The sequence below is a fragment of the Peromyscus californicus genome, unplaced genomic scaffold (assembly GCF_007827085.1).
Source record: "Peromyscus californicus insignis strain IS unplaced genomic scaffold, ASM782708v3 Scaffold_3__1_contigs__length_106647218, whole genome shotgun sequence".
NCBI lineage: Eukaryota > Metazoa > Chordata > Mammalia > Rodentia > Cricetidae > Peromyscus > Peromyscus californicus.
This window is the reverse complement of record NW_026294551.1, coordinates 28,615,717-28,634,473: the sequence shown is the minus strand read 5'-3', so window position 1 is coordinate 28,634,473 and position 18,757 is coordinate 28,615,717. Positions and strand designations below refer to the sequence as shown.

The 18,757-nt window shown below is 51.1% G+C and overlaps 1 long non-coding RNA gene across 5 annotated transcripts; it reads right to left on the bottom strand.

Moving 5' to 3' along the window:
• Positions 1 to 1,978: 1,978 nt before the first annotated feature.
• LOC128122752 (uncharacterized) lies at positions 1,979 to 15,174 on the bottom strand. 5 transcript variants are annotated; one of them, XR_008222485.1, is made up of 5 exons: positions 15,105 to 15,174; positions 5,400 to 5,568; positions 4,737 to 4,852; positions 4,521 to 4,616; positions 1,979 to 2,082 (listed from the first exon to the last, which is right to left on the bottom strand). It is a non-coding gene; the product is annotated as an uncharacterized LOC128122752 (long non-coding RNA). The 5 variants fall into 5 exon arrangements; XR_008222483.1 differs by having other exon boundaries at positions 4,521 to 4,852; XR_008222484.1 differs by lacking the exon at positions 1,979 to 2,082 and adding an exon at positions 3,876 to 4,059 and having other exon boundaries at positions 4,521 to 4,852.
• Positions 15,175 to 18,757: the final 3,583 nt, after the last annotated feature.

Genomic DNA, 18,757 nt, shown 5'->3' with positions numbered 1-18,757 from the left:
CAGCCACCTGAATGCACACACGTGACATTACCTGAATGTCCACACATGTCCCCTTGCTCCAGCATCTGGAAGGAGCCCCAGTGTGCACAAGTTGGTATTGCATGCAATGTACCTGTCTGTGCTTGCTTGGGCTCCAAACTGTGGCTCTGTGTGTGTGTGTGTGTGTGTGTGTGTGTGCGTTTGCGTGTGCGTGTGTGTGTGTGTGTGTGTGTCCATTTGCACTGCATTGTGACTTGCTTCCTTGCCATTTTAAGTGTGAGCTTGTATGGTGCATGGGTTTGTGTGGGTGTGGTGCATGTGTGATGGCTGCTCTTCTGTTTTGGTGGGGGAGAGGCTTCCAAAAGATGTGTGCATGCTTCTGCATACACGTCGTTCGGGCATCTGCTTGCATGTGACCCTGAGTGTGTCTCCTCGGGTATGTGTCTCGGCATGTGCACATGTATGCCTATGCCCACAGTCAAGGTGGCCCCAACACACCTGCTCTGGCAAGCCTGCCGCCCTGGCCCACATCCACATCCTTCCGGCAAGATGGCTGCGTCCTTCGTATCTCACAGGTGAGCTGGCCTCTGCTTTTCTCATACCTTGAATTACTCATGCTCACCTGAAGATTTCCAGAATTCGCACCTGTGTGCCTGTGCCCCCATACCCCTAGCTCAGTGTTTTGGAGCTTCCCACAAGAGCCAGCCTCCTGAGTCAAAGCACTTTTACTGAAAGCTGTATCTGACACACCTTCATGGAGATGATCATGAAAGGTCCTGAAAAGGTCTGAAGCGAAGAGACCAGGTTAAGTTAGCTTGGCGAGGGACTTCCAAGGATTATTTGATATTGGAGCCAGATCTGAAATGGTAACACCTTGGTGGACTGGGGAAATCTGCAGTGTCTTGGAGATGGCCCAGTGACCCATCCCTCCCCCCACCGTGAGGTTGTGTCCCGATGTCTGGTTGGCTAGTGCTGTGTAGACAGGCTCAGCTCAGCCATGGGGAACTCTAGCTCGGGAAGCTCCTCCTGGCACTCGGCATCTGGGACTTCAGGGAACCCTGACCATATTCTGGGGAGCCACACCAGGGGCACCATTCAGTACCCCAAGCCTCCAAGCGGCAGGGGAGTGACACCTCCTCCACTGGCCCTGGCCAAGCTGTCAGGGCAGATGATGCCCGGGCTCAAAGAGGAAGCGCCCTGGCTCGTTACTTCAAACCCAGAGCCGCATGTAGGAGGAAGACTGAAGCACCTTTCCCCAGGACTAGAAGCTCTGCCCCTCAGCATTGTACCTGCCTGGTCTAGACACTAGCCTACCTCAGTCCCAGGCCCCAGGCAGCCTCATGGTGGACAGGAGACCTCAAAACATCCCCTCGAGTAGGGCTGCGGTAGAGAGAGCTCATGCCTTCCTGCCAATCCACTCTTTTTTTTTTTCTTTTTTTTTTTTTTTTTTTTTTTTTTTTAAAGATTTATTTATTTATTATGTATACAGTGTTCTATCTACATATACACCTGCAGGCCAGAAGAGGGCACCAAATCTCATTACGGATGGTTGTGAGCCACCATGTGGTTGCTGGGAATTGAACTCAGGACCTCTGGAAGAACAGCCAGTGCTCTTAACCTCTGAGCCATCTCTCCAGCCCTTTTTTTTTTCTTTTGAGACAGGGTTTCTCTGTGTAGCACCTGGCTGTCCTGGAACTTGCTCTGTAGACCAGGCTGGCCTCGAACTCACAGATCTGCCTGCCTCTGCCTCCTGAGTGCTGACTAAAGGCTCACACCACCACTCCCAGCACCAGCCAGTTCACTCTTTTGTTTTGTTTTTGTTTTTGTTTTTCCAGACAGGGTTTCTCTGTGTAGCTTTGCGCCTTTCCTGGAACTCACTTTGTAGACCAGACTGGCCTCGAACTCACAGAGATCCACCTGCCTCTGCCTCCCAAGTGCTGGGATTAAAGGCGTGCGCCGCCGCCGCCGCCGCCGCCGCCGCCGCCGCCGCCGCCGCCGCCGCCACCACCACCACCACCACCCGGCTAAGCCAGTCCACTCTTAATCTGAACACTACTTCCAGAGAATAAGTGGGTTGAGATGGCTCCAGGTTCCCTCTTCTTCCTTAACAGTAAAAATAAATCCTGAAAATTATGCAGGACCATACAAACACGGGCTCTTGGACGCAAATCATACAACGAGTAGAAACGATTTACTTCATCCTCTCCACCTCTCACCTTAGTTCCCAGAGCATAATTTACCATGTTAATAATTCATTATATCTTCTTGGGCATGGTGGCACACACCTTTAATCCCAGCACTCAGGAGGTGGAGCAGATGAATCTCTGTGGATTTAAGGCCAGCCTGGTCTACAGAGTGAGCTGCAGGGCAGCCAGGGGTATGGAGAGAGACCCTGTTTAAAAAAAAAAAAAAAAAAACAGATTTCCCCCCCTCCCATGCTGTGCCACTAAACTTGAGTTTTGTTTTGTTTTTTAGATTTGTTTGTTTCAATTTTAAGGCAAGGTTTTGCCCTTGGGCTTGCTATGGAGCTCAGGCAGGCCCCCAACTTTCGAGTCCCTTGTGCCCCCTGCTCTCCTCAGTATCTGGGACTATAGGCATGCCCCACTTCGTTTACAGATTTTGTTTTCAAAATTTTTTAAGGGTGAGTGGGGAGATGGCTCAGCCATTAAAGGTGTTTGCCAACAATCGTTAGAGAACTGAATTCCGAATGCTGCCCTTTGACCTCCACATGGATGCTTTGGCACATAGCAGTACACGCGCACGCGCACGCACACACACACACACACACACACACACACACACACACACACACGTGCATGTGCAGAAATAAAATAAACTTACAAAAACCACTTGTTTTACACTTATTGGAGGTGTTGGACATCTACATGCCACAGGAACTGTGTAGAGGTCAGAGGACAAGCCATCTTACTAGGCCCTCCCCACCCCCACCCCATCCTTTTTTCCTTTTGAGACAGGATCTCATGTAGCCCAGACTGGCCTCGAACTCACTATGTAGCTGAAGACGACTCTGAATGCCTGATGCTCTTGCCTCCTCCTCCTGCAGCGGGGATTCCAGGTGTGCACAAGCATGTTCAGTTTATGTGGTGCTAGGAATGAAACCCAGGCCTCCAAACCCTCTAGCAGCTGGGCTACATCCCCAGCCCCGTTTACAGATTTAAATTTAAAAACACAGATACAATCATATTCTCCCTCTTTCCTCTGCTTGCTTAAAAAACAAATTAACAATCGGATCCACGTCAACGCGTCTCCGTCTACCCTACTTTCTTTTAAATCAGCGACTCGGTGTATTCCTTGTCTGCTTCATCCCTCCCTCCCCTGGTGAGAGACATGCTATTTCCTTTCCTTTTTTTCTTTTTCTCCTATTTCCGAATGCACAATGTTGCAACACGCGTCTTCCAGCAGGTGTTGGGAGTAGGGCTCTCGGGTGAAAGATGCATCCATCCCCAGCGCCCCGCAGGCAGGCAGGAGTCAGCGGGCAGTGAGAATCAGGAGGAGGCTGGGGACCACTGAGCGTCTCCGCCCGCGTCGCCCCCGCTTCGAGCAGCTCGGTGCTGCCGTTTTTAGCGCGCCTGGAGCGGGGAGTACAGACTCCATCACCCCCGGGAAACGCGACCATCATATTTTTGGTTGCATAAGCAAACGAAATTAGAAATCTGGAACGCGCTCAAGACCTTTGGAGGCGAGCGGTGGGGGGGGCGCGCGGGGGGGTGCAGGGCAGAGACAGACAGGGATTAGCCGTGTTGAGCGGCGGGAGGATGATTTCCTCTTTTAATTTGGGTTCCATGGGTTCAGTTACGTAATCGGTAGCGGCAAGCCGGCTGGAACCGGTGGCCTTGGTCCCCATCAGCTCACAGAGGACAGGTAGGGGTGTGGGGGTGGGGGGTGAAGGGGGTCCTGCAGGCGCACAGCACTGCACACACAGCAGGAGCGTGGTCGGGGGCCACAGGGCTCTGCACTCTTACTGCCCTGGTGGTTCCCCTTGCAAGACTGCACAGAATAACAAGCCATTGGAAGCCCCGAAAATGTGTGGCACTGGTGGCGTTGTGCGCGGAGAACCATCTAGTGAGCAATGAGGTAGTCATTGTAAGGCGTATTATAGAGCAGAAAAAAAGGAACAGGGTGGGGGAGGGGAGCGAGGACCAAAGGATGCACTAGACAAGAACGGACACAAAAGCCAGTTTGAAAGCAGCACGGGACACTTAGCTGTCACTGGTGTTAAAAGACAACACAAAGATGCCTGCCCAGCATCTCTCCCTTCCAGGAGAGACCCAGAAAAGCACACCCAGGGAGGTCCTCTGCAGCACCTTTGGAACCCCAGGCAAGGCCTAAAAGGGAGGTCAGGAGGGACTTCAGGTTGTGCTCGTGTGTGTGTGTGTGTGTGTGTGTGTGTGTGTGTGTGTGTGTGTGTGTGTGTGTGTGTTACCAGGTCAAACACAGCATCATCATGCATGCCACCGATCTGCTGCCGACTTCTGGTCCCTGCCCCTCCTACTTCTGGACAACATACGTGATTTTCTCACCTTGTACTCCGTGCACTCCTGTCCATAAGAAGCAAAGGCCGAAAGAGAGGGAAGTTTGAGGGGCAGCCTGGGGCTAGACAGCAGGACTAGCACCTTCTGAAAACAAATAGGAATTATGGAGGGATGGCCTGGAGGGTGGTGGAGAATAGGCCGCCCAACTACCCTACCCAGATAAGGAAACGGAATCCCCTCGAGGAGAGGGGTTTGTCCCAGCACCACACATCCGTGAGCTTCAGGCAGAAGGACACGGGCTGGGATTTGTTGTCCAGGGTTCTTCTGCCATCAGGTCACTCTGTCCTGCTAGTCTTCAAAGTGCTGGGGTCACGGTGATGCTGGAGAGGCAGGAGGGGAGAATTATGATTTCATGGATAGGATGGGGGGAACAACTTGGAAATCTATCAGCTGTCCCTACCAAACCTATGTTGTGAGCTCCGGATGGGTTCAAAGAGGGTCTGCAAATTCTTTAATACCTGTCCAAAGTGGCATCTCTGTCCCTCTCTGTAGTCAGATTTCTCTTTGGGCTGCCAGCTCACAAATAACGTCATGGAGACTTCTTATTTATGAAAGCTTGGCCTATAGCTTAGGCTTGTTCCTAACTAGCTTTTATAACTTAAATGAACCTGTTTCTATTAATGTACTTTTACCATGTGGCTTTTTACCTTTCTTTCATTCTGTATGTCCGGCTCCCTCCATATCTTGTTGGTGTCTCCTCTGCACCTCAATTATCTCCTCCTGCTTCCTCTCTCTCTCTGGAAGTCCCACCTATACCTCCTGCCCAGCGATTGACCATAGAGCTCTTTATTAAACCAATCCCAGTAATATATCTTCACACAGTGTACAAATACCCCACAACACCTCTCCCTTTGAATCGGGACTGACCTTAGGAACTCAGCTGTCACCCTTTGAATGCAGAGGAGTGATACTGCCTGGCTTCTGGGACTAGATGAAACCGTGTCAGTCGAGGTGGTGGTGGTGCAGGCCTTTAATCCCAGCACTCAGGAGGCAGAGGCCAACCTGGTCTACAGAGTGAATTCCAGGACTGCCAGGACTACACAGAAAAACCATGTCTCAAAAAAAAACAAAAAAACAAAAAAACAAAAAAAACGACACCATGTCCCAAAGCTTCCTTCCAGCTATTGTAGGAGATCCACTGGAGTTGGGGACAGGCTTTGTAAGAAGTCCAAAGTGCTCTGAGATTGCCTGGACAGGGGCCACTCACAGCACTCCAGTACAAGCCCAGCTGACTCTAGCCACGTTACACTCAGGGTTATGGCAGCCCATACTAGATCCCACGTGCCTGGCTCTCCCAAAATTCCAGATCTACAAGACCACCAACAAAGCGAGGTAGTACACTTAAGACACTAAATGGAGTGATTTCACGGAGCCAGAGTATTTGTGCAGAGGGTACGGCCAAGAGTAAGCACGGTCTCAGAGACCCCAATAAACTAATAATTTAATGGAGAAGCCAGACAGAGAGCAAATAATTATAAAATAACATGGCAAGCTCAACAAGGAAGTCACACCCAGGTAATAGGGGAGCAGGCTGAAGAGTCTGTAATCTAGGCTGGGTGGGTGGCTTTCCTGGAACAGGTGACCTTGAACTGGCTTTGAAAGGTAAGGGTTTACCCGAGGGAAATGGATCTGGGTGGGAGGAGTAAGGAGAGAGGTGTAGAATGATAGCAGTGGAGAGGAGCTTTATGGAAGCTGGAGAAGAGGCTGGGTAGATAGCAGGACCCCAAATCATGGGAACCTTGAGTGCCCGCCAAGAGCTTAGATCGACAGCCGACTGAGAGGCATCAGTACAGACAGGAGATGGACCCTCCTGGGAGCAGCAGGAAGATGTGTGTATGAGAGGAGTGGGGGGATGTGGGGGTGGGGTGTGGCAGGAGGGTGAACCTGTGCAGAGTAGAAACCCAAAGGGATTGTGTGTTCCCAAACAGGGGCTGGGAGGGACGAGGTGCGAAGACCATTTAGGGAACTGTCAAGTGTGGGTGTCACGGACAGCGTTCAGCCTAGGGTTTCTTTCTCAGATGAGTAGGGTTGCTGGGGCCACCAGCCATGTGAAGTGGAAAGCCTTGAAGAAGAAGCCAGTGTAAGTCCAGGTGGGGCAAGCTGGCAGCTGCAGCATCAAGGTGGTCCAGGAGGAAGCATCCCAGTACCATGATGAGAGGGAGGTGGCGGCATCTCGGGCAGGCACGTGGGGAAGAGCTGTGTGAACAGCAGCCACTCCTTAAAGCGTGCCAATGAATGAATGGTGGGGTGACTTCGTGAGTGTAGGTGGCTGTTGAGATCATCTGGGTAGATGAAGCAGTTGGGGATGTGGGACAGGCCCTGGGGCAGACTCTGGGAGGTTCGGGTGGGAGCCAAGAGTGATGATGAAAGGCCTGGTGACTCCAGGTCTCAGTTTCCTGGGGTGTGTCCCCACAGGTGAGCCACAAGAAAGCACAGGAACAAAACAGAGACATCCAGAGAGTCAGATGTGAGACAGCACAGTGACTTCCATGTGCCGACGACACAATGTCACTCGTGAATCCTTGTCACCGACTCTGTGCCAGGCCCTGTGCTTGATGCTGGAGATATCCTGATGGGTAAAGTGAACACCGCCTGTGTGGAGCTTAAATTAGAGTCCTGTGGAGTTTTGCCATCTTACCACAACTCAGAAAGATGAACCTAGCCAAGGTTGTCCAGCAGGGGCGGATTTTCTGTCTGACTCGGGTACACAGCACTGCAAAGGGCCAAGGGCTGCCTGATCCTGGGCCCCATGTTTGTGTGGACCCTGAGAAACATCCAGTAAACTCAGGTTAGGCCACACTTCCACTTCAAGGGACCTGGGCTCCACTGGGACTTCAGAGGGGAATAGGGTCCTTGTTATCAAGACGTGTATGTCAAGGCTGGGCTGGGATTCGGCAAGATGAACAACTTAATGTCTCCTCTTCATTGTGACTGTTGGATACCCCCCACCCTCCACCAAGCAACTTCAACTCACAGGGAAATGCCTTCCAGGCTATAGCTCAGCTGGATGTTGTGGCAGCCTGCCCGTTACCAGCCCATTGTACACATGGGAACACTGAGGCCAGGTGGGTTGGTTATCTACCTGAACTCTAACTGCCAAGGAAGATGCAGAGCTGCAGACGGGGCCCACTGAACTCCAGAGCTTGAGGGCTGCCACCAGAGTGGGTACAGGGACAATGTGAGTCTGAGCCTGTGGGCGGGCGGGGACTCAGAGCCCAGCTCTGGGCAACTGGGGAGTGTCACAGGCCTGTGGTCAGAACAGGCATAAGCCATACTTCCTCCTCAGCATCCCCCAGGGCCCAGATGTCTCCTGCCTAGGACTTAGGACCCTTCTTATAACTCTTGGCTTCACCCCCAAAACAGGAAGCCCTTAAGCTCGGCGTGCCCAATCCTTTTACCTTGCACACTAGGAAACTGAGGCACAGAGAGAGCTTAGCTGTCCAACTCCTCCCTTTCCAAGTCAGTGACAGACTCTAGGTTAGATGACAGATGATGGAGATCTACTTCCCTAAAGACAGGGCATGACCTCATTACTCTCCCTCACACACACATACATACACACACACACACACACACACACACTTCACATGCACATACCATACACAAACACATATACATACATACATACATGTCTATACACATATACCACATACAGATACCATATGTGCATGCACATCACACATGCACACGTTACACATAAACTATACACAGACACACAGTACAAAGCAGCTAAAACCAATAACCATCCTGGCCACTGCAGGGGAGCAGTGTTGGCATACTAGGCATTGGTAGGGACCATGACAAGGTGATAGGTGAGTGGCTACCTAAGGAGGTGGCCATGCCTGACTGCAGCTTGCAGAAGCCTCTAGATCAGTGGTTCTCAACCTTCCTAGGTCTGCGACCCCTTAATACAGTTCCTCACGTTGTGGTGAACCCCAACCATAAAATTATTTTGTTGCCACATCATAACTATAACTTTGCTACTGTTATGAATTGTAATGTAAATATCTGATATGCCACCCCCATGGGGGTCACGGCCCACAGATTGAGAACCACTGCTCTACAGGGAAAGCTTACCTAGAGGACACCAGCTGCACAGCATGACGCCTAATTGGAACAGTGGCCGGTCCACACCTTTCTGTCTCAAACTAATAGTTTCGCTTTGTTTCAAAGACACAGCTGTAGACACCAGGTGAGGTGGCTCACAACTCTAATCCTAGCACTTGAGAGGTAGAGAGAGGCAGGAAGACCAAGAGTTTAAAGTCACTTTTAGCTGTGTAGACAGTTTTAGACCAGCCTGAGCTATATAAGACCATTTCTAGATATGTAAATCAATAAGATCAAGTCACAGTGTGGGAAGATGGCTGGGCAAGGCATCCCTTTGTTCTGAGATGCTTTGTCTGGCAGGCCCCTGTGGAAGAGACTAAGGAGGTTGTCTGTGAATTCTAAGGGACCCTAATCGTGTCTGTGCCTCTTCCTGTAAACTTCAGACTTCACAAGCTGGCCAGCACCTTCAGAAATCCTGATGTCCCGGCTGCACCAGGCTCATTAAGCCTGGGCAGGAGCTAAGCACTAGCCTCCCTAAGAGAGCCACACAGGTAATTCCTAGGCACAGAAGAGCACCGACGACGTCACATCTTGGGGCAGCTGGTTAGAAATGCAAGCTCTCCACTCACCAGAGACTGACTGAATCAGAATCCCCAGGGTGGGGCCGAGCTGGGGTTTTGACCGCCCTCTAGGAGGTTGTGAGGCTGGTACGGTTTGAGCAACCGTCTTTGACCCAGGAGGTATGATGCCAGGGACTCCAGACATCTGACCAGAGGTGTGTAATAAGAGACATTCAACTCTGATACTTCTTGAAATAAAAATTAAAAATCTTACTCCAGCCTATTCATTACAGAATCAAGAAGCAAAAAATACAAGTTGGGCCATTTTCACTTCTTCAGTTGAAAGCCCTCATCCCTTGAATTCAGTGCTGTGAAACATAAACTCAGCCCCACCCCCACCCCCTCTCTCCTTTTCCTTGGGACAAGGTCCCAGTGTCCTCCCCTCTCCTCCAGGCACAGACACAGGCAGCTCTTCTCACCTCTGAGTGCTCCATGGTGGAGGTGAAGGAAACCCACCCAGCTTCTACTGCCCAGGCTGCCCTTGTCTCCTGGGCTCAAGCTCAGCCCTGATCTGAGAATGCAAATATGGCCACCGTGATCCCCCTCCACCCCCGACCCCACCAACCTTCCCCATTATTTCCTTTCTTCTTCTCCCTCTCCTTCCCCTCTCCTTGGTCTTTTGAGACAGGGTCTTGCTCTGTAGGCCTGCCAAGCCTCGAACTCACTGTGTAGCTCAGGCTGGCCTGAAGCTCATGGCAATCCTCCTGTCTTCGGTGTTGGGATTACAGCTATCTACCTCCACATCCAGTTTTAGGCTCTCCTTTCAGTCTGGGGCCTCGAATCCCATCACACCAGGCTAGCCCTCGGCAGGTGCTCATTAAGCAAGCGTCTACTTCCTTCCCTCCCTTTCCTCCTAGACCGTCTAGAGCAATGGCTGCTACTGTTTTGGTTTGTATTAAGGCTAGCCTCATTGGCCAGCTGTCATTGACCAGCCACCCTGTATGGGAGTGGTCTGCTGTCAGGGATTTTGAATTATTGTGGCTCGTCCTCGGACAGCCTATTGTGCCACAGCCAGAGATATAAAGGGCAGTGCGTAAAGTCACGCTGCTGATTTAGTGCATCTTGGTTGATGTGGTCTGTCCTGTCTCCTTGGTTCTAGAATTCATCTTTTACTTACCAAGAGATTTTTTTTTTTTATGTAAGTGAAAAAGTAATAGCAGTTCTCATATGTGTACACGTCAACTAAAAGATGTCTCTGTCTTTTAGACATGGGAAGGATGAGGAGATGGCTAGATGACTGCTACACAAATCCAGCAACCCGAGTTCGATCCCCGGGACCCATATAAAGTGGGAAGGAGATAACAAGCTGCATGGTTACCTTTCGCCTTCCTCATGCACGCTGAGACTTTTTATTATTTTATGTGTATGAGTGTTTATGTGTTGTATGTCTTGGTACCATGTGCATGCCTGATGCCTTTAGAAGAAGGTGTCTAATCCCCTGGAATTGGAGTTATATGAGGAACTGAACCTGGGTCCCTGAGAAGAGCAGCCATTGCTCTTAACCACTGAGTCAACTCTCCAGTTCCTAAAATGTTTCTTAAAGACAGAAATGTGAAGTCTGTGCTAGAGAAATAAGGAAACTGGGTTCTCCTACAGGTCAAGATGAACGGCAATATGGGAAAACAAAACAAAACAAACAAACAAAAAACACCACAGCGAATGATATTCATGGGTTATGGTTTATCTTTTGTTCTTTTGGGTTTCTTGTCTTAGGTCTAAAATGGAGCCTGTGTGACAGTTAAATTGTATATATATTATGGCACAGCTTGGGAAGCTGAAATAGAAGGATCAGGAGTTCAAGGTCATATTCAGCCACAAAGCTGAATTCTAAACCGGTCTGAGAGCTACTTGAGAGCATTAAAAAAAAAAAAAAAAAAAAAAAAAGATGTCAGGTAGGGTAACTCCAGTTTGTAATCCCAGGGCTGGAGAGGAAGAGGCAGGCGGATCCCTGGGGCTTGCTAAACAGTGGCAGGCCAGTGAGAGACCCTGCCTCAAAACTCACTGTGGTGGTATGCATATAAATGTATTGTTATCGAAGAGCAATTTAACCATATCCACAAACATCCAAATTGCATTTGTCATACAGCAAGACCCTATTTGGAAACAAACAAGCAAGTAAATAAGAAAATTTACAGAGGGAAAGAAATTCCACCAGCTCCTCAGAGAGACTCTCAGAAGAGACAGTGCCTTGGGAAACCTGCTTTACAGTGGTCCCAGCTCCTAAGCGTGGAATTTAGTCTCTGTGGAATCTAGACTAAGTAAAGCCACAGTTCCAGAGCTTGCTAAATGGAAAATCATGATCCTGTCTACCCAGCCTGGCTCCTGTTTAGTTAAATCAAAGACAAAGCTGGGCGTGGAGGCAGAGGTGGGCAGATCTCTGTGAGTTCGAGGCCAGCCTAGTCTACAAAGGGAATACCAGGATAGCTAGAGCTGTTACAAGAGAAACTCTGTCTTAAAAAACAAACAAAACAAAAAAATCAAATGCAAGGATTATGGAAAGGACAAGTGAGTTGAAATCCTAACCACCTTAGGCTTTCCTGGAGAGGGTGTTTTGGAGACACCTCCCTATACACACTCCTCAATCCCAAACACAAAGCTTTAAAGCATATATTTGCCATGCTTGTCCAGGGGCCAGTGGACACCCTCTGCCTCCTACAGGCTCTTTTCTTATTGCTGGCAGGACCCCATGCCTCAGATGGTGGCCAAATCTCAGATCGATCCACTGGGACCTGAGAAGGCCTCTGTGGGCAGATCCAGCTAGTCAGAACACATATACTTGATACCACCTGCCTGGTGCCACCTAGGGTCACCCATAGGGCCCCAGCTTCCCACCATTAAACCCTTAGAAGAAATCAGTCCACAGAAAGGTTCCCAATAGAAATGCAAAGGTGTTATTTCAGCAAGGTCAATGCTAACATTTAGAAGGGAAACTGCAAGCCACATGGGCCTCTTTTGACCTTCTCGGGCTTTTTTTGCCATCTGATTCACCATAATCCATCTTGTTCCAGCAGGCTGCTGCTTGGCTGCGGCAGGACAGCCTAGGCCCCTGAGGGATCCTCACAAAATCCAGAAAGCCTCAGACTTCAGCACCAGAGCTTCCAGCTGAATCTTGAGTCAGAGAGAGCTCCTTGCCCAGATTGTCGGCACGGGGAGATTTTACAACTCCCATTCATGGGGAGAGGATTCCCTAGTAAGAGCCAATGGCTTTCCACGGCATTTTCTACATCCCCTGTCTGTGCTGGACATGATCCGCCAGGGGCTTAAGGGCACCTACGTCATTTAATTCCCTTAACAGAGCCAGATGTGGTGGAGGATGTCTATAATCCCAGCATTCAGGAGGCCGAGGCAGGAGGATTGAAATTTTAATGCCGGTCTGGGCTAGAGAGTGAGTTCCAGGCCAATCCACGTTATGTAATGAGACCCTTTTTCAAAAAACACAAAATAGGGGCTGGAGAGATGGCTCAGTGGTTAAGAGCGCTGGCTATTCTTCCAGAGGTCCTGAGTTCAATCCCAGCACCCACATGGTGGCTCACAACCATCTGTAATGAGATCTGGCACCCTCTTCTGGCCTGTAGGTATACATGTAGACAGAATACTGTATACATAATAAATAAATAAATTTAAAAAAAAAAAAAAAAAAAAAAAAACACAAAATAATACACACCCTCCCAACTGCTCGTGTAAAGGGCATCCTGTCCCCATTTACAGACGACTAAACTGAGGTCTGGCTAAGCCACCTCACAGGGCTTACCCTATCCTTGTGGACAATCTGTACCCTCATTTCTTCCTCCCTACTTTCCAGGCTTGCTGTGCCAAAGAGATTCAAAGGCCTGTATGAGGCTCTCCATTTGGTACCCTGAGGCTTCTTGGTCATCCTGGATTTTCTCACTGGGGTCTGAGTCTCCAGGGGGTCCCAGGCCAGGACTCTGAGCTCTGGCAGCCTCACTGGGTCCCTTTTCACTGGTCTTTTGTTCCTCTATCGGGAGGGGAAGAGGATGAAGCTGACCTTCATACCAGCCTCCCTTCTTGGAGGCTGGAAGCCTCGTGCTCTCAAGAGGAGGGCTAGCATTCCTTGGGATTGTCTGTTACCAAAACACAGTGTTAAAGTACAGAAAGTTTGGAAAACGGAACAAAGGTATTTGTCACAGTGCCAGGGGCCAGTACTGGTGCTGACCACTGCTGCCAATAGCAAAGAAGGTGTTGCCCTCGCTGATGTACGGGCAGATGCCTTGGTGAGTTGTCTGGTCTTCATACATTGCCCTTCGTTCTTTTTGGCTTGTTTGGAACCTCTGGAAGGGCGAAAAATAAAGCCTTCATACAAACGGCAGGAAAGCCTTGCTTCATGAAAGAATTACAGGCAGAGGTGGGTCATGGTTGAGCCAGATGCTGTCAGGTTGTAGACACACCCAGGACAGCCTGAGAGCCACACAGCCCATCACCCCACAACCATTCCTAGCATCCCTGGTGTGAGTTCAGCCCTCATCCCATGTCACTGGACTTTGTTGACCTTCAACAGAGACGCAAAGGTGGAGCAGGAGGAGGCCAGGCCCAGCACAGCAGGTCTTCCAGGGTCCCAGTCTCCTCCCAGCCTGAAGGGGTAGCCTAGCTCACAAGATGGAAGAGCTGGAGTCCTCCCTTCTGCCCTCTGGGAAGTTAAGAGGAAGGTAGCCTTGAAGCCAGAAGATGGCCGAGAAAACAGGAAGGCTGGGGGTGGACCCAGGAAGGCCATAGTCTTCAGCTGGGAGCACACAGCTTTGCCATTTACCAGCAAAGGTCATGAAGTTTCTTCCTGGAGACTTCTAAGAACAGGGGCATAGGGGGAGGGGAGATTTTATGCACTATGTCAAGGGCCACCTAGCCACAGAGGGAAGGAACAGGAGCCTTTTAAGTGAGCAAGGACCAAAGAGGCCCCTGTGGCTTGAAGGACAAAAGAGGGTGTGGCTTGAAGTCTGTGATGGAGGTGACCTGGTAGACTTTGACCAGGACACTGGCTTTCCTTACTGGCCAATAGTTTTTGGAGCTTCTGTAGGCAGTCAGGGGGAGGGGTAGGCTCTGTGATTCTCCCTTGGCCGAAGCCCTACTTAGGTCTGGGAGTTGGGGGCCAGGTAGACAGCAGGATTACTCTACAAAGGTATTCTAGTATCCGTTCTTTAAAACTAATAGATTCCAGACTGTGGGGCCAAACCAGACTGAGGAAGCCACAGGGTAGGACCTTGAACCCCACCCCCAACCCCTGCCACCCAATTTTGAATCTAGACCATGGGCAAGCAGGAGAGTTATGGGTGCATTTCAGAGTCTTCCACTGCAAAATGAGGCTTAGCATCAATAATAAGAAATACAAATAAATAAATAAACAGGCCAGGGATAGCAGCACACACCCTCAACCCCAGCACTTTGGAGGCCGAGACAGGGAGATTTCAGGTTCAAGGTCAACTTGAGCTGTCTAGTGTCTTAAAGAAACCCAAATCCCAAATCACTACAAATAACAAAACTCAAAGCACAAAAGGTACCCCATTTCTCCTGTTTCCTTCCCTAGAGTTGCTGTGAGGATTCCGAGAGCCCAGAGGGCCCGATCACAGCGAATGTGCTCCACCAGGGAGCTCCTCCTTCTGCAGGGATTCTCAGAATGACTTGCACACTCCAACTGCCAAACCACCAATTCCTCTCCACCCCCTGCCAAGCAGGTCTGCCCCTTCCACAAGATCCAGATCCAGCAGATCCAGGTGACAGGATCCCACCAACCATACTCAAAGGGGTCCTGAACAGGTCTCCACCCGCCTCACTGCACTCCCCCCTGCCCCAGACCAGCGAGTGCAGACGTAGCCCCCTGTCTCATGTTGTGAGTGGCGGTTGCTGGGATGCAGTGTGGGGTTTTGTCTGCCTTCCCTGCCCTGTGCCAACTCACCCAGCAGGCCTCACTGCCTTGGCAACGCATTGCAAAGTCCACACAAAGGGAAACTGCACAGGGGAGGTTGGTCCTGCCTGACGCCTGGGGAGGGTTTCCATGGCAACGATGACATCACTAGACTCGTTTGGCTAACAGAGTCAGGCCCTGAATGGAGGCGCCTGGGTGTTTCACACTGCAGAGATGTGGAGAAAGGCAATCCAGGGACTTTGCCATGATGCTGGAATAGGTGGGCCTGTCCAGAATTCCAAACCCAGCCCTGCCCTTGCCTGGCCGCGAGAGCCTGTCAGCCTCCCCACCTACAAAGGGAGCTTACAGCCCATTTAGGCAAGGGTGGATTAAAGCCACGCATAGTATGCAGGCGCCCAGGGGAGGGGGAAGGAGGGAGGGGGACGCATTGTGACGTTTTCCTGTGCTGGCAACTTTAAATGATTTCCAGGGAAATGTGGGAGCAGCCTGGGCTCTTTGATGACTGGGCTTCTCGGTGGTCTATCCCTTGGTGAGCCTGGGCTTGGGTGGGGAGAAGTCACAATTATCCATGGACTACTCCTGGCCTCTACCCAGGAGGAAGGGGTAGAATGTGGTGTAGTGTCAAAGATGGAAGACTTTAGGGGCTGGATGGTGGCTCAGAGCTTTCCTAGTTTTTCACCTTTGGTTCTAAGATGATGATTCCAGACCCAGAGGGAAGGTGTGCCAGGCCCAAGCGCGTCCCTTACACTACAAGGGGATGAGAGTGTAGACAGGGGGTAGGTAGCCTGTGGCCTCTGGGTGGGCCCCTGGGTGGAGCCGCCTCTGCTCTCTACACAGTGGGTGAAACCCTGAGTCTTCTGCAGGAAATAAATAGTCAGAGGCACAAGGCTAGAGGGGTGGGACTTTCTGAGGTCAGCAAGTCTGGAGACTGCCCGAGGTGCATGCCAGGCAAAGGGAGCAGAAAAGTCAGGCAGGCTTCCTCTTCACATGTATTTTCGGAAGGTTCCCTAGGCCAGATGCCATCCCAAACTCTGACTAGGGTCCCCGTCCCTCCCTACCCCCAGTACACACGGTGGGGAGGGCCCCCAAGTCCTTAGTCATACAGCTGGGGCCAATGCTAGACGGATTCAAATGCCCACTGAGCTCTCGCTGACCAGCTCACTCCTGCCACTGGATTTTGTCCCTTAGGCCTGTCCTCCTAGGGGCTGGGACCTCCTCAAATTGTCCATCTGCAAGGAGATTGGTCGCTGCCTTTCTGTTTATTTTATTTAGTGCTCAGGGTGGCCTTGAACTCACTATGGAGCCAAGGATAGTGACCTCGAACTCCTGACCTCTGGAGTACTGGATTTCAGCTGTGAGCCACCAAGCCTAGTTTATGCAGCGCTAGGAATCAAACCCAGGCTTCATGCATACTAGGAAAGCACTCTACCAACTGAGCTCTAGACAGGGCCTGGGCTCGACCCCCTTTCTGCCATTCTACTCAATTTCCACCCAGAGCCACACCCTCCAGATGCTCACCTCCCCCTCATCAGTTCCTGCTGGGGGAGAGGACACCCGGGGTTGCAGGCAGCCATTTTGCTCTAGAACACTCCACTCCAACACATATATTCAGAAGGTTGTAGACCACTGTCCTGTCTCCCTTCCACCCCGACCCACACGGGAGCCCCTTCTTTTACCTCCAGGGTAAGGAAAGACACCTGCTCTCTAGGCCCCCACAGCTCCGTTGGTCACCTTCTAGGCCCCTGCTAGGCAAGGACATGTACCTAGATATGGTACTGCCCTGGTCCCTCAGCCTTTGCCCTTCTTGGCCCACGGACACCTCTGGCTCAGCTGGCATTGTTTGGTTTCAAACCGGTTCTATGAAGGTGGCTCCAGTCCAGTGTCCTGGAGGTGGCAGAGTCACCCATCGGGTGCCCTGGAGGAAACAGGCATCGGAGGACAGTAAAACTAGAAGCCTCATGGGAAGGAATGTCCCTTCTGAGACAGAGGCCCAAGGACCCCAGAAACAGGCTTGGGGCACCTGAGACACACTCTCTTTCTCTCAGCAAAAGGGAGTGTTGGCTGCTGCCCGGAACGGATTGAACCCATGAAAAGATGGTGGTCAGCCGTGGGCCTTGGAGGCCAACCACACTCTTTACCTTTGCCTCAGAGATGGAGGAACTGGGTCAAAGGTGACAGGAGGAGGCTCCCCACTCATTAATGTAATGGACCTTGTGTCTCCACCCTCAGACAGGTGGCTCCAGGTGTATGGGGCCTGGTATCCCTCACCATGAACCCATCTGGGGAAGAGCCCAGCATATCTCACTCACCCAGGCCATCTGTGCTGGCCTTAACAGGCACCTGGAGCTGGTTAAAAGGCACGGGGTGGGGGCGGGGTGGAGTTCAATTCCTAGTTCTTCGGCTTGAGTGAGCTTACCCCGTGCTGATTTGCATAACAAGGTTTCACATGGCAACCAAATCAGCCTGCAGGAGAGCGAAGGCCAGGCTGTGGCCTGCTGTGGGCAGCTGTCCTTGGCTCAACCTCCGTGTGGCCCTGGATCCACCTCCCACTGGCCTTTGAAAATTCTTCAGTAAAGCCACCACCAGGGGCCCCCACGGTGGAAGGTGAACACACCCTACCTCTCGTGGAGAATCCTGGGTCACCTGCTCCTCTGAGGCTGACAGAGAATCACAGAGAGCCGCGGGCAGAGCTTCCGAGGGCCCACTGTGTGCCAGGCCCCACCCAAGGCTCCTTCACACACATTAAGGCATTGCTTCTTCATGAGACCTTCTGAGGAAGGTAGTATTGTAGTGAGGGAACCAAGAAGGAAAGTGAGTCACAGCTAGGTCTCTGACGGGGCCAGAGGTGACCCAGGCCTAGCTGATGAGCATCGTCTTCCCAGGTGCCTCAGGGCTCGTTGTCAGGGATGGGGAGATCAACACCTCCATCTCTAAATCTCAAGGTGCCAGGGACAAGGTCCCCTGCTCACATGGCAGGGCAAGCCTCTCTCCCTTTCATCTCACTGTAGCACTGGCACCAACTGACGCTGGGCAGGTAGGTACACGGTGACAGGACATATCTACCAGAGAAATGGCCACTTGATAGCAGCCAGCAATTCATGGAGCATGGAAACCCTCTCTAGGTCCCGATAGGCTGCTTGCTCTCCAAGTGGCTGTCATGTCAAGAAAAGCCATTCCACGCCTAGTATGGTGGTACACGCCTGTAATCTCAGCACTGGAGAGGAGAGGCGGTGGTGATATATTGTGCACCCTAATAAACTTGCCTGAGGATCAGAGGACAGAGCCAGCTACTAGATTAGATAGATATAGAGGTCAGGCAGTGGTGGCACACACCCTTAATCCTATCACTCGGGAGGTAGAGATCCGTCTGGATCTCTATGAATTCAAGGCCACACTGGAAACAGAGCCAGGCAGTGGTGGCACACAACTTTACTCCCAGTACTGGGAAGCACGTATGCCTTTAATCCCAGGAAGTGATGTCTAGGCAGAGAAAGGTATATAAGGTGTGAGGAAACAGGAACTCACTCTCTTTAAGCTGAGGATTTCGTAGAGATAAGAACTAGTGGCTGGCTCTTCTGCTTCTCTGATCTTTCAGCTTTTACCCTGATATCTGGCTTTGGGTTTTTTATTAAAAGACCATCTGCCAGGCAGCAGTGGTGCACGCCTTTAATCCCAGCACTCGG